Raw genomic sequence first — 13,461 nt, 5'->3', positions numbered from 1 at the left:
AATTGTCTTAGATGTGTTGGAAAAGTACCAGAGCTTCAAGCGCTAATAGAAAGTACTAATGCTAAAATCGTTATAGGCACTGAAAGCTGGCTAAAGCCAGAGATAGGCTCAGCTGAATTTTTGTGAAGAACCTAACGGTTTTCCTAAAGGATAGGCTAAACACGATTGGCGGTGGGGTGTTTGTTGCTGTTAGAAGTAGTTAGCTTTTAGAAGTTTTAAATTGAAGTAGATAGCTATTGTGAGTTAGTATGTGCAGAGATCATTGTTGGCAACTAGAATAGAATAATAATTGGATCCTTTTACCGACCTCGCAATTCAGATGATACAGTTGCTGAAAGGTTCAAAGAAAATTTGAGTTTGATTTCAAACACGTACCCGACTCATAGGATTGTTGTTGTTGGTGACTTTAATTTACCCAAGATATGTTGGCGAAGATACATGTTTAATTCCGGAGGTACGCATAAAACATCATACAAAAATTGTGCTAAACGCATTCTCTGAAAATTATTTCGAGCAGTTAGTTCGAGAGCCCACGCGCATAGTAAACGGTTGTGAAAACACACTTGACCTCTTAGCAACAAATAAGCCTGAGTTAATGGCGAGCATCAAAACGGATACACGGATTAGTGATACACAGGGTTGTCGTAGCGAGATTGAAACTGTAACCCCCAAATCCTCAAAAAATATACCTATTCAAAAAAGCAGATAAAAATTCACTTAACGCCTTCCTGAGAGACGATCTCCACTCCTTCCAAATTAATAATATAAGAATAGGCCAGATGTGGCTAGAATTCACAGAAATACTATTGGCAGCTATCGAGAGATTTATAACAAATAAATTAACAGATGACGGAGCTGATCCTCCTTGGTACACAAAACGTGTCAGAACACTGTTGCAGAAACAACGAAACAAAGATGCCAAATTTAAACAGACGCAAAACCCCAGAGGTTGGCGATCTTTTACAGAAGCTCGAAATTTAACGTGGACGTCAGTACGAGATGCTTATAATAGTTTCCACAACGAAACTTTGTCTCGATACCTGCCAGAAAATCCAAAGAGATTCTGGTCGTATGTGAATAATGTTAGCGGCAAGAAACAATCAATCTTTCTCTGCGCGGTAGCAATGGAGATACTATCGAAGACAGTGTTGCCAAAGCAGAGTTACTAAACACAGCCTTCCGAAATGCCTTCACAAAAGAAGACGAAGTAAATATTCCAGAATTCTACTCAAGAACACCTGCCAACGTGAGTACCGTCGAAGTAAATATCCTCGGAGTAGTGAAGCAACTTAAATCACTAAATAAAAGAAAGTCCTATGTTCCTTTCAGAGAATGCTGATGCATTAGCTCATACTTAACAATCATATACAACCGTTCGCTCGACGAACCATCCGTACCCAAAGACTGGAAAGTTCCACAGGTCACACCAATATTCAAGAAGGATAGTGGGAGTAATCCACTAATTTACAGGCCCATATCACTAACGTCGATATGCAGCAGGATTTTGGAACATATATTTTGTTCGAACATTATGAACTACCTCGAAGGAAACGGTCTATTGACATACAGTCAACTTGGCTTTAGGAAACATCGTTCTTGTGAAACATAACTAGCTCTTTATACTCATGAAGTAGTGAGTGCTATCGACAGGGGATGTTAAATTGATTCCATATTTTTAGATTTCCATAAGGCATTCGACTTCGTTCCTCACAAGCGTCTTCTAACCAAACTGCGTGCCTATGGATTATCGCCTCAGTTGTGCGACTGGATTCGTGATTTCCTGTCAGAAAGGTCACAGTTCGTAGTAATAGACGGAAAGTAATCGAGTAAAATAGAAGTGATTTCTGGCGTTACCCAAGGCCCTCTGCTGTTCCTTATCTGTATAAATGATTTGGAAGACAATCTGAGCAGCCTTCTTAGGTTGTTTGCAGATGAAGCTATCGTTTATCAACTAATAGAGTCATAGAAGATCAATGCAGAACTATTTAGGAAAGATATCTGAATGCTGCGAAAATTGACAGTTGACCCTAAATAACGAAAAGTGTGAGGTCATCCACATAAGAGCTAAAAAAAATTTGTTAAACTTCGGTTACACGATAAATCAGTCAAATACAAAGGCCGTAAATTCAACTAAATATCTAGGAATTACAATTACGAACAACTTATTTGGAAGGGGGAGGCTAACCAAAGATTGCGTTTTATTGGCAGGACCGTTAGAAAATGTAACAGATCTGCTAAGGAGACTGCCTACACTACGCTTGTCCGCCCTCTTTTAGAATACTGCTGCACGGTGTGGAATCCTTACCTGATGGGACTGACGGAGTATATCGAAAAAGTTCAAAGAAGGGCAGCACGTTTTGTATTATCGCTAAATATGGGAGCGAGTGTCTCTGAAACGATAGAGGAAATGGGCTGGACATCATTAAAAGAAAGGCGTTTTTCGTTACGACGGAATCTTCTCACGAAATTCCAATCACCAACTTTCTCCTGCGAATCGGAAAAATTTTGTTGACACCGACCTACAGAGGGAGAAACGATCACCACGATAAAATAAGGGAAATCAGAGCTCGTACGGAAAGATATAGGTGTTCGTTCTTTCCGCGCGCTAAACGACATTGGAATAATAGAGAAATGTGAAGGTGGTTCGATGAACCCTCTGCCAGGCACTTAAATGTGATTTGCAGAGTATCCATGTAGACGTAGATGTAGAGTACTGCAGTAATAAGTCACGGTAGCTTACCCAAGAACTTTGATGCTAAAATACTTTCTCCCATTCATAAATACAAGTGTGTGTAATTGTGAATCCCATATGGTACTATATTACTTATTCCCTTTTGTCTTCGTAATTATACTGTTATTCCAAAAAGTTTCGAGATGGACTAATAAAAAACGCAGAAAATTTAAGTTGTCTTAATACTTTATTTGTTGTACAGTGTCTCCCCCCACTTGACTACAATACACAGATCGTTCACGTAACCAAGGAAAACTGCAATTGGAATATAGTTCAAAGCCTGCGTAATATTGGCTAGATTGTCGGTTATGTCATAAAAGCGTTAACCTTTCATGTGAATTTGTGCACTTTGTGAGTATATGGTAGTTTCGTATCGATAACAATAAATATCCTCTCCAATAAATATCCTCTCCCATGGCGACCTTTTCTAGAAAATGTCCGCGTTTTGTACTTCGCCAAGTTACATCAGACGTTCACGCACTGTTGATTTTGTTCGAGGGTTAAGGTGTGGTGAAGAAACTTTGCTCGCTATTTTCTCTTCTTCGAAATATTCCGGAGCATGACTTTAACACTGGACTTAGTGATTTTCAGTTCGTTGTTCCATTGGAATTTGTGATACAATAACACTGACTCATCGCGGTCGTACGTCCACTACTTAACACTGCGTGTTCACAACTGACTGCTCGAATGCACATGTGTTGTTTGCAATTGAGACATCGAGCTATCGCAGTAGTTACTGCCCTGACGACACCTATACTCGAAGCACAAAATCACTCTCGGAACTTTTTGGACGTACGGCGTACAAATCTTTCCGTGAAGTCGCGACCATTATCAGCAGTATCGTTGATGGCTACGTTACAATGTAACTTGCCAAGGGATCTGCTCGTACGCATTTATGTATATATCATGTGCACACGTACCTTCCAAGACGACTACCGCTAGCTATTACTATTTCTTCATTCTCGATTTGTTCAGTAATAATTGTTGCCTGTTCAATATCCGATTAGGCGACATCATATTGAGGGTAGGAATTGATTATCGAACTAAGAAACGTCTACTTTTCAGTCAGGATTATTCGTAGACAGCATTCATCGCTTAGCAGATTCCTGTTTCGTGCGAGCTCTGGAAAAGTTAACAGCCACCACGGCTTGCTGCCCATTAAAAATTGGCACCGGCGCTGCGCGAGTTTACGCAGCACGTGCGAGAACTGGGACGGAACAGGCCGCTTGTTATTTAAATCCCACTTGTTGTGCAACCTGCCCGCGGTCGGACCTCCAGCAGGAAGCGCATCAGTGACGATAGGTCGAGGTCTGCCGTGACTTGAGCGGCCTGAGGGATACGGGTGTGCGTTCGCTAATTAGCGCAGTAAGCTTCGTGTTTAAACACTGTCTAGGTGCGAGCGGGACTCGCCCACTCAGGGTTCTATACATATACGTATATAGACAGTTCACCCACCGGGAATCGAGAAGCTCGTCCATTTTTGCCTGTTATCAACAGATATCGGTCCTAGTGATTCCAAGACTTGCGAGACTGTTTTAATTTATTTAATGTAAATCTGATACAAAGTCATGAAGAAGGCAGGTGACCGTTATTATAAAAACCAGCAGTTCTCTGTTCGGGCTAACTGGGTCGCAATGCTAAAGGTCAAACATCAATCAAGGAACGACTTTATTGCTCATATGACACGTTTTGGAATTTACCAAATGGTTCAAATGGCTCTAAGCACTATGGGGCTTAACGTCTGAGGTCATCAGTCCCCTAGACTTAGAACTAGTTCAACCTTACTAACATAAGGACATCACATACATCCATGCCCGAGGCAGGATTCGAACCTGCGACCGTAGCAGCAGCGCGGTTCCGCACTGAAGCGCCAGAACCACTCGGCCACAGCGGCCGGCTTTGGAATTTATCCATCGCCAGACTAGTCTACAACGTTTGTTTTACACACAACTTGAATTGTCATATGTACGTGCGTGCACGACTCACTCTTGGATAGCTGATGATGGATAAATTCCGAAACGCGTCGTATGAGCAATAAAGTCATGCCTTGACTGATGTTTCACTTTTGCCATTGCGACCCACCCAGACTGAATGCAGAACTACTGGCAGTTTTAATTTCAAGTCTGGCGTCGGGTGGCAAATGAAAAATGGAACATCTGTTTCGAGTGATAAAGCTACGAATTAACAATTTTCGAATTTTTTCCTTTGATTATACTATGAAACCTTACTTCGTGCCAAATTTCATCATCGTAGATGAAGCAAAAGTACTCTATAGATTCTGATGAGTGAGTTTGCGAGTATTAAAATATAAGTATGTGACATGAATAGCCATATTTTTATATTGCCTTGAGTTAGAAGCTGCAATTTTTTACACCGCAAAGGGACCATAAATTCCAGAATGTGGCATAAATTGCAACTTGATGCGTCCACCCGTTCCTGAGAAAAAGGGTTTTAATGATTCGAACAGACAGACAGACGGTCAACAAAACGATCGTATAAGGGTTCCGTTTCTGAAGACTGAGGCACGGAACTCTAAAAAGAACATGCAAATTGACAATGGGTAAATGGAAATGCCGTGTGGCTATGGCCTACCGTCGGGTAGACCGTTCGCCTGGTGCAAGTCTTTCGAGTTAACGCCACTTCGGCGACTTGCGTGTCGATGGGGATGAAATGATGATGATAAGGGCAACACAACGCCAGTCCCTGAGCGGAGAAAATCTCCGACCCAGCCGGGAATCGAACCCGGGCTGTTTAGGTATGACATTCCCTCACGCTGACCATTTTTTTTTTTTTTAAATCTCAGTTTTCTTCGTTTTCGTTCGTTGCATCTGCTCGGGGCGGACGTCATAAGACATCCGTTTAAGTTCTTCGTTGATCCATTAACACGCTGAGCTAACGTGCCGGCACCACTCAGCTACCAGGGGAGGACAACGGGTAAAAGTTAGTAGAAATTCAAGTATCCGTAAAAAGATCGATGCACCAAGCAAAGGTCATTTGTTACCGTACTGCCTTAACAAAAGATTTTCCCGAGAACACGGGAAAATTCTGATTCTAAGAAAAAATGGCTGAACGTGTCGGAGTCTTCTATCCGTCACTCGTTGACAAGTCTCGTATTACAATAAAAGATAGCAAAAGAAATGTGAAGCCTCAAATTTAGCGTGAAAGAAGTAAATCACGCGAGATTATCGCACAAATATTCCAACGTTTAACCGTTGCACGGACTCGCGCATTGGTGACAGTAATAGGCATCCCTCGCACAGAGAAGTAACTGAAAGAATTGGAAATAATAACTCGCCAGGTCCGGATGGAATCCCAATTCGATTTTAAGAGAGTACACAACGGAGTTTGGCCCTTTATTCATTTAACGCGAATCCCTCTCCCAGCGACGACAATAAAGCGCAGGTGACTCCTGCATGTAAAAAGTATAAGGGAACTGACCAGCAAAATAACAGATCAATATCCATAACATTGATTTTTTGCAGAATTCTTGAACAAACTCAGCGTTGGAATACAATAAATTATCCTGAGACGGGGAAGCTTCTGTCCAAAAATCAGCACGGATTTTGAAACCTCTCTCGTTCGATACCAGCTTGCCATTTACCGCACGATATCCTGCGAACCTTGGGTGAAGAGCAACAAATTGATTTCCTATGTCTAGATTTCCGGAAAGCGTTTGACTCGGTGCTCCGCTACAAATGTTTAACGAATGTCCGAGCGCACGGAAGAGGTTTCCAGGTATGTGAATAGCCTGAAGTACTAGAACCTAGAACGTTATTCTCAACGGCCAGTGCTCCTCAGCGACACAGATAGCGGTACCGCAGGTGCAACCGCGACGGAGAGATATCTGTTGAGAGGTCAGACAAACGTGTGATTCCTGAAGAGGGGTAGCAGCCTTTTCAGTAGTTGCAGGGGCAACGGTCTGGGTGATTAGCTGATCTCTCCTTGTAAGATCAATCAAAACGGACTTGCTGTGGTGGGACTGCGAACCGCTGAAAGGCAAGGTGTAACTACAGCCGTAATTCTTACCGAGGGCATTCTGCTCTACTGTATGGTTAAATGATGACGGAATCGCCTTGGGTACAATATTCCAGACGTAAAATAGTCCCCCATTTGGATCTCCGAGGGGGGACTACTCAGTAGGATGTTGTCATCAGGAGAAACAAAACTGACACTCTACGGATCAGAATGTGGAATGTTAGATTCCTTAATCGGCCATGTAGGTCAGGAGACAGGGTTCTAGCCTATCGCTTACGTTATTTAATCTCTACACTGAAAAGCTGTAAAGGAAACCAAAGAAAAATTTGAAATAAGAAATGGGAGAAAAAATAAAAACATTGAGGTTTGCCGATGACGTTGTTTTCTATCTGAGATAGCAAAGGACTTGGAAGAGCAGTTAAATGGTATGGACACTGTCATCAAAGGAGGATATAAGATGAACATCAAAAGAAGCGTAACGGAATGAAGTCGAATTAAATCAGGATTTGCTGAGGGATTTAGATTATGAAATGAAGCAATTTGAAAAGGAAAAACAATGGAAACAACCTCTAGAATAGCACTGAAAGTAATAAATATGTAATTAGTTGCGAAAGTGACTGCGAGATACTAGTGAAAACCCACATGCATACCAAAATTGCTTTGCTCATGACAATACAGTGCAACAATAAGAAACTATAACTACAAAGGAAATTCAATACATACAATTACGCGTTGGCAGTAAACAATAACTAATTTTTAATCATGCGCTAATTATTCAAACTACCAGGAAATCAGAAGATTCCAGAGAAGTATTCTCGGCTAAGGGTCGACATGTGAAACTTAGTCTTTACTTATTTTTGTCATTTAAACAGTGACCTACAGAATTTTCCCTGACAAAGACAACTCAAACTTAACCTATTGATTTATTACCAAAAATATACAAGCCCAACGCAATCTGACTGCTATACACTGACAACACGACTTCCAATAATTAAAACAAAAGAATGGCCTTGAATTTCACTAAATCCTAACAATAATAAAAGTCCAAAAAATATGAAATTAAAGAAATATGGAAGTACCTCCAACTCTGTTAGTTGCCCAAACTCATTTCAATCACGAATTCCATTTTTTAATAAGTCACTTACAGCACAGAAAATCTTCATAACACGAACTACAGCAATTACAAGGAGCAGAAATCACAGCCAGCTAAATATGAAGATTCTAACTACTATAGCCTCTGACTACTTGGAGGCATATGGTTAGCAAAAGAAAGATTTTATTCAAGCGCAAAAATGTAGTTAGAAAATTTTAACCTTATTCATGTGACATCAAGCAACTACTGCCAGCTAAATAAAAAGTTTCTATTATGGACTCTAACTACTAGGAGGCATATGATTAGCAAAAGAAAGATTTTGCTGAAGCGCAAACAATGTATTTAGAAAATTTTAACCTTATTCATGTGATATTCTGTTCCAAAAATTATATAGTTGTCAATAAATCCACAAACCCGAACATTACCAACAACATCCGTTCTCATTTAACATTTCCTTGCGCCTCACTTTACGATGCATGTCCTACCAACACAGAGTCTCCACTAAGAAATAACGTGTCCATACACTTCTCCATCCACTCGCTAACTGCTAGTCCGTCCAACCACAGAATCTCTTGCCGGGGGCCCAGAGCGCTGTCAGCGATATTAACAGAGTCTATAGCGCTACCGACTTACAAATAGGCTACTTACAACAGTTTAGACAAGAGGACGATAAAAGCATTGGAAATGTGGTGCTACAGAAGAACGTTGAAGATTATATGGGTAGATCACGTAACGAATGACAAGGTATGGAATAGAACTGGTGAGAAAAGAAATTTGTGGCAAAACATGATCAGAAGAAGGGATCGGTTGATTGGACGCATTCTGAGACATCAAGGGATCATCAATTTAGCATTGGAGGGAATTGGGGGAGGGGGGGGGGGAGCGATGGGAGGGTGGTACGAACCATTGAGTAAGAGATGAATACAGTAAGAAAGTTTGGAAGGATGTAGGTTGCACCAGCTACTAGGAGATGACGGGGCTTGCACAGGACAGAGAGTAGCATGGAGAGCTGCATATAACGAGACTCCGCACTGGAAACCACAACAGCAACAACGAATACGAATAACAATCCCTCAATGTTCGAATACAGCAGTAGTAATGTGCGGCTTGACACAGTTAAGACGATTAAATATCGAACTGGAACGAGAATGTAAGGACAATAGAAGGGAACACGAATGGTGGACATCGGTTTATTGCAAGAATTTTTAGGAAAGCGTGGTTCATCTGTGCGCTAGTGCGACCCATTATTGTGTACAGCCAAAATGCGTGAGATCCATACCAGATAGGGTTAAAGAAAGACATAGGAGCAATTCAGAGGCGTAGTGCTGGATTTGTGACCGGTAGTTACGTAATGTTCAAATGTGTGTGGAATCTTATGGGACTTAACTGCAAAGGTCATCAGTCCCCAAGCTTACACACTACTTTACCTAAATTATCCTAAAGACAAACACACTCACCCATGCCCGAGGGAGGGCTCGAACCTCCGCCGGGATCAGCTGCACAGTCCATGACTGCAGCGCCCTAGACCGCTCGGCTAATCCCGCGCGGCCCCAGTAGTTACGAACAACAGTGAATATCACGGGGATGCTTCGTGAACCCAGTTGAGAATTCTTGGATTCGAAAAACTATTGAGAAAATTTAGAGAACCAACACCTGAAGCTGACTGCAAAACCATTCTACTGCTGCCAACGTATATTTCGTGTAAGGACCACATGGACATTAGAGCTCATACGGACTTGTATAGAAGATCGTTTTTAGCCTTGCTCTATGACTAGAAGTGGTACACAGTACCCTCCGCCTTTGCAGCAAACGGTAGCTTGCGGCGTACGTAAGTATATGCAGACTTAGATATCCTCAGTTCCTTCATCAGGAACATGCGCACCTACAGTTTAATTAAAGTGATCGGCACTTCAGCGGGTCGAATGGTAAGAGCCAGCCGCTAGCCAGTAACAGATCTCACCGGAGCACCACCTGCTCTCTGTGTTGCCTGTTTTGAAGGTACATGCAGAGTGCTGTGCTTGAGCACGACTCGAACTGCTCGAGAAGATTACGTGAGAGCTCGAAAAATTTCGGGCGTGGATGTGTGTGATGTCCTCAGGTTAGTTAGGTTTACGTAGTTCTAAGTCTAGGGGACTGATGACCTCAGATGTTAAGTCCCATAGTGCTCAGAGCCATTTGAACGAAATTTTCGTCATCTTCTGGATCTGGGTCCCCTTAAATAGATTCGTCTTCAGAATGGAATATATTCCTGTGAAGCGAGCATCGATTTGACGCACTGAAAATGGGGAAAACAATTGAAAACTGCTAGTCCATATTCAGTAAATTGCGTTTAGTGGAAACCTTTTGTAGTCACTTCCTGTGTCACTGCATGTTGCCTCATTATAACATGTTATATCAAAATATTAACATATATCTGAAAGATATGGCACTTAATTCTTTTGTTCAGAATTTCTTGTTGACAAACTGAGTTTGTATTTTACGATTACTGTGCTGTTGTCTATGTTTTGTGACAATAAGATATTCCACTGTGCAAAAAAATACCCGCACACGTCTCTACAGCCCATGTAACAGCTGAACTGAGCAGCTGATAAGCAAGTGGCAAGCGCCAAAAAAATGAAAATTTTGCCTAAGAGACAGCTGGCATGCAATCGAATCACACAAGTTCTTTGTTCTAATTGTCTCCTCTCGGAGATGTTATCTACTTAAAAAGTATTACTGGCAACATCATTGACTGAAAACATTAACGTATCTGCAGGTTAAATTTTAGTTTCAGCCATAATTCAGTAAAGTTAGAGTGTCGTTAATTTTACTTGCATTTAATTACATGTAGTTCAATACACTGCGCTGTCTGCAGTAGCACAGTCCCTGTGATAAGTGATGTAATCATAGTGATGTACCGCAACATATGCAGATTATCACAATTCAGGAAGCAGCTTAATGAAGTAATATCCGGCAGTGCACATTATGTCCCTATGAATAATGTGGAGTCTGCCAATAAACGTCACAACAGCTTGCATGTGAATGTGAAACAGCGACACGAAGTGTAAATTGGTTTCACTGAACGATATCCATACATGTAATTACCTTTGAAATGTTCTGTGACAATCTCATACAACTACAGACACAAATGTGATAAGGTTAGATTACTTTTTCTGATGTTTCGCCAGCACTAGTGGCAATCATCATAAAAGAATCATCGTACATAGCTGGTGGCAGTTGGTGTCGAACCCGTGAACGCAAGTTATACACTGAGGTGACAAAAGTCATGTGATAGCGATTTGCACATACACAGATGGCGGTAGTATCGCGTACACAGGGAATAAAAGGACTGTCATTAGTATTTAGGTGATTCATGTGAAAAGTTTTCCGACGTGGTTATGGCTGCAGGCTGGGAATTAACTCACTTTGAACGGAGAAAGCTGGAGTTGGACGCATGGGACATTCCATTTCCGAAATCGGTAGTAAATTCAATATTCCGGGATCCTCAGTACCAAGAGTATGCCGAGATATCAAATTTCAGGCATTACGTCTCACGATGGACAACGCAGTGGCCGACGGCCTTCATTAACGACCGAGAGCAGCGGCGTTAGCTTTTGTGTAGAGCTGTCGGTGCTAATAGACAAGCAACATTGCATTGAAGTAACCTCAGAAATCAATGTGGTGGGGGGGGGGGGGCGAGGGGTGGGGGGGTGGGGGGTACGCCGAACGTATCAGTTAGGAAAGTGCGGCGAAGTCTGGCGTTAGTGGGCTTTGGCAGCACATGATCGAAGCGAGTGCCTTTGCTAACAAAACGACATCGCCTGCAGTTGGACCCTAGACGTTTGAAAAACCGTGGTCTGGTTAGATATGTCCCAACTGCAGTTTGTAAGAGCTGATGGTTGGGTTCGAGTGCGTAGCAGACCCCACGAAGCCATGGACCCAAGTGGTCAACAAGGCACTGAGCAAACTGGTGGTGGCTCTATAACGATGTAGCCTGATCCAAATGAACCGACCATTGACTGAAAACGCTTATGTCCGATTATTTGGAGACTATTTTCAGTCATTCACGGACTTTAACTTCGCAAACAACGATGGAAATTTTATGGATCTCAATGCCCCATGTCACCGGGCCACAACTGTTCGCGATTGGTTTGAAAAACATTCTGAACAATTTGAGCGAATGATCTGACCATACAGATCATTCGACATGAACCACATCTAAGATTTATAGAAATTATCGTGGGGTCACTTCGTGCAAAAAATACCTTCGCCGGCAATACTGTCGCATTTATTTGCGGTTATACAGGCAGGATGGATCAATATTTCTGCAGTCGATTTCCAGCGACTTGTTGAGTCCATACGACGTCCACCAGCTGCACTACGGCGGGCAGAAGACGGTCCGACACGATATTAGGAGCTATCACATGATTTTTGTCATCTCAGTGCATCACCAATATCTGAGAGCCTTTCCCGGCGCGGTTAATATGCGCATTGATGTTTGTTTTACGCTGCGACTGCAGCAAACCCAGTGACTAACAACAATGGACCACAAATTTTCACTTTCGATTTTTACAGCTACGATAATAGCCGCGCTTTATAGATTTAGATGCGCTGAATACAAATATCAAGGGTAACACTGTCTCCTAGCTCAAGGTTATGAGTAAAAAGGTTTTTACGTTTCACAGTCACACTTTTGAGACACTATAAGAGCTACGCGCAGTGGCGTTGTGAAAAGGGTTCTTCTGCCGTGAGTGAGTGATGTGGATGCTTCCAGTACAACTTGGCAACAATGAGTTAGCTCTTGACTGATGTACGCAGTCACGTGAACATTGTCGAACGTAGACCAGATGAGATTTTGTAGTTTGTAACAACTGGTGCACTTGATGTGTTACTTCACTTGTTACTGGAATGAGCGATGTGGTGGATGGTAGTGAATGTATGTAAGGTGAGGTGTTGAAAATGGAGAATTGTGTTATTGGGCGCATGTAAGCATTCACAGAAATGACCCACACTTACAGTATCATGCCTGAAACTTGTGTGATTTGTGTATGCAGATTGAAGTGACGAATGAAAATTTGTACCAAGGCTGCGATTAGAACCTCTGTCTTGTGCTAACTAGGCAGATGTGCTAACTACTACACCACTGTAGCACTGTGGCGCTGCACAACTGCACAGACTAATCTAGCATGCCTCTCTCCTCCTCCTCCTCCTCCTCCTGTGAGCAGGAGACCCAGTTACGAAACCTGGCCTTGACACAAATTTTCATTTGTCGCTTCAGTCGGCGTATATACATCGTCGAAGTATACATATCTCTGGAGCCAAATACACTCCTGGAAATTGAAATAAGAACACCGTGAATTCATTGTCCCAGGAAGGGGAAACTTTATTGACACATTCCTGGGGTCAGATACATCACATGATCACACTGACAGAATCACAGGCACATAGACACAGGCAACAGAGCATGCACAATGTCGGCACTAGTACAGTGTATATCCACCTTTCGCAGCAATGCAGGCTGCTATTCTCCCATGGAGACGATCGTAGAGATGCTGGATGTAGTCCTGTGGAACGGCTTGCCATACCATTTCCACCTGGCGCCTCAGTTGGACCAGCGTTCGTGCTGGACGTGCAGACCGCGTGAGACGACGCTTCATCCAGTCCCAAACATGCTCAATGGGGG

Source organism: Schistocerca piceifrons, chromosome 1 (assembly GCF_021461385.2).
Source record: "Schistocerca piceifrons isolate TAMUIC-IGC-003096 chromosome 1, iqSchPice1.1, whole genome shotgun sequence".
Taxonomy (NCBI): Eukaryota; Metazoa; Arthropoda; class Insecta; order Orthoptera; family Acrididae; genus Schistocerca; species Schistocerca piceifrons.
The sequence above is the reverse complement of the archived record's forward strand: the minus strand, read 5'-3'. Positions refer to the sequence as shown.